The 2,928-nt window shown below is 38.3% G+C and overlaps 1 protein-coding gene across 1 annotated transcript in view; it reads right to left on the bottom strand.

Annotated features, from left to right (window-relative positions):
* LOC137974020 (melanopsin-B-like) overlaps positions 1-798 on the bottom strand; it is an 11,563-nt gene extending 10,765 nt beyond the window's left edge. The window contains exon 1 of the mRNA XM_068820943.1: positions 694-798. The gene's annotated coding sequence lies outside the window, so the exon portion shown is untranslated. The remainder of the gene's footprint in view (positions 1-693) is intronic.
* Between the last annotated feature and the right edge of the window lie 2,130 nt (positions 799-2,928).

Raw genomic sequence — 2,928 nt, forward strand, 5'->3', positions numbered from 1 at the left:
ACAGATTCGTTGGGTGCCCCTGCTCATTGGGTAGAGCCAGTGCATTTGGACCAATAAGCACAGTCATGTGTTCGAGCCTGGATTTCAAGTTGCTTCAGTGATCTATGATGATCTTACTAAATTTCATTTAAAGCTAAAAAATATGGTCGACAATGTTATTATAAGTTCAGTAATTCGAGCTCCGAAACTAGGCGTTTTTCTGTACATCGATTTTTCCCATATACCAGAAACAAAAACAAAAAAAAAAGAATTGTTGCCTGTTTTAAAAGGTCTCCAAGAGACAACAAGTCCAAGTGAAGGTTTCCGAAAAAGACTCCAAACTCTCGTCGCACCGAAAGACGTTTTTGAAAAGAGAGCAATAAAAATCATGCATCACTAAGAGCTATTATTACGAAGATAAAAGGGGAGCAGCAATGAATGTTAAGAACCGAGAGTGAGATAAATATACGACTTGGATATTTCTGCAATGAAGTGTTCACTGACACATGTGCAAAGACCGTTTCTTTCTTATCGTTGAATTTGACTTACCGAAAATGATACCAAATTAAAGGTGTGTAGAATAGTAGCATGCCAAGAATATTTTGCGGAAATTTGAGGTAGCCAGTTGGAACCTTGTGTGGTTTTCATCCTTTTTTATATGAAAGACAAGATAATTTAAAGTTTAAGGACAATACAAAAAAAAGATATACGTACTTGAGAATCTTTAGTTTTCACAAAACCTTTGGGTTTTCTTCACTTACTCTCCGTGAAAATCCATCAGTTAATTAATACCAGTGAAATTTGAAGTGTCGATGGTAAGACGCCAAGCCACTAATAATGGGCACCCAGGCAACTTCTTTTCTTGACGCTAACGACGCAGCTGTATTTGCATAATACGGCACAAAATTCAACAAAATTCAAAGACTTCAGGTCAAACAGAAGAAGCCTTCAAGAAGTCCTTTTTATTATTTGAGTTATGTAACCAAACTGATCCATTTGTTTCGTGTGTGTATGTGCTGTGGTTTAATTTAATTTTCGGTTTAAATTTTGTCAAACCAGTTTATTTCTTTCAAACCAGTTTGTCAGTTTTTTTCAAACCAGTTCAACTATTGAACTGGGGTGCAGGGATGGCGTAGTGGTGAGAGCACTCGCCTCTCACCAATGTAGTCCAGGTTCGATTCCTCGACTCGGTGCCATATATGGGTTGAGTTTGTTGATTCTGTACTCTGCTCTGAGAGGGCTTCTCCGGTTTCTCCTCTCCTCAAAAACCAACATTTGACTTGAAATTGTTAGATTCAGTTTACAGTGTCCCTCCAGCGCTAGAACGACTAGACACTTAAATAAAGTTCCTTTCCTTTTCAAAGCAATTGTTTTTTTTATTATTTTTGGTTTAAAAGTGCCTTTGAATGGTTAACTTCAAACATTCAATGTGACCATGTCCGGCATTTTGGCATAAGGACTGCGTCAGTTTGAGTTTAGGGTTGTCATTATGAAATTGCGGTTTGTTTTCAGAAGGTTTGGGTTGGGGTCATAAAATGGCTTGGTATTTGGGCCTAATAAGTGGATTTCTGACTGGTTAACTAAGTAATGCGGTTTGGGTAACAGACACTGTCCACAAAAGTAACCAAATGTATAGATGCATTTTATGTTTCAAATATAATCTGAATACAAGAAATAAAGATGCATTCAAAACAAAGTGTTGTTACTTCATTTATTTGCAAACTGAACAAATGCTACCGACAAGTATTGTTAGCTTGCTTGCAAGCAGCTGTGTACGAAATTTCTTTGCAGTAATCGACTGTCACATTGCTCGAAGTGCAAGGTTATAACCTTGAAAATTAAATAAGCCCTTAAATGATTCCTTGTGGAGTAACTATTTTAGCATAGCCTTTCCTAATCTCCATTATTTTGCCTAACAGCAATTTCGGGTGTACAGGACTCGTTTTGTCTACCCTGTCTATTTGGATTGTAGTCTGAAGTGTCAGCCGTCTCGCGAGGAGACGGCTGACACTTCAGACTAATTTGGATTGCAACCATGTCATCGATCTTGAAGGGTTCCTTCCTTGGTTGTCTGGTTTGTTTTACCATTTCTTCATTGCATTGACAGTGTCGTTCACTTATCTTGTGGCGTTTGGCTGCTCTTTGAACAGTTTCACACTGATCATTGTCTAAAGTGTTTTTGCCAAAAGCTAGCTCAGTGGCTTCCCATTTACATTTAATGTTTTCATCAGTGTTCTGGTGGTTCTCACGGTGGGCCGTTATTCCGAAAACTGCTTCGTATGGTGTTGTATTTGTTGCCCTGTGGAGAGGGATGTTCATAGCATATGAAGCCTGCATTTCAGTGTACTCACACCATCTTTCAATGTTCATGTTATTTGACCCCATAATTATTGACCTCATATTTCAGCTTCATAGTAATAAAAATAATAGTGATAAAATCTATGCATTACTAAGTACCCCCTCAAATTTACCAAACATACGCGCAGAATACTCTACACACCATGACATTACTTAGCAGGGGAGGGACAGGAAAGACTTTTCATGACACGGAAAAAAAAACGGAGAAATGAAACGCAGACTCCGACTGGGTTTAGCAACCCAGTAAAAAGAAAAATTGTAAGCAGGACTTGTAGACAGGGGTTGGCAGTAATAGTACTTGGGGTATGGCTATTGTACACTCAGGTGAATTAAGGCATGGGTCAATTTGCATTGTCTCACAAAAACAAGGGGGCTGGTCAATAACACAAAAGGAGTATCATAACGCAGAAAATACCCGATCATATTTCACACCACCAAAAACGATGCTTCACAATGGACTAAAGTTATGCAAATTAGGTCACGTGTCCCTACAGCTCCTAAAAGATTGAAAAATTCTTTGAACAAAAATTGGGCACACTTTTTAGCTAGCGTTGTTTGACTCTACTATTCCAAAAAGACACAAAATAGAAG

This window comes from Montipora foliosa, chromosome 10 (assembly GCF_036669935.1).
Source record: "Montipora foliosa isolate CH-2021 chromosome 10, ASM3666993v2, whole genome shotgun sequence".
Taxonomy (NCBI): Eukaryota; Metazoa; Cnidaria; class Anthozoa; order Scleractinia; family Acroporidae; genus Montipora; species Montipora foliosa.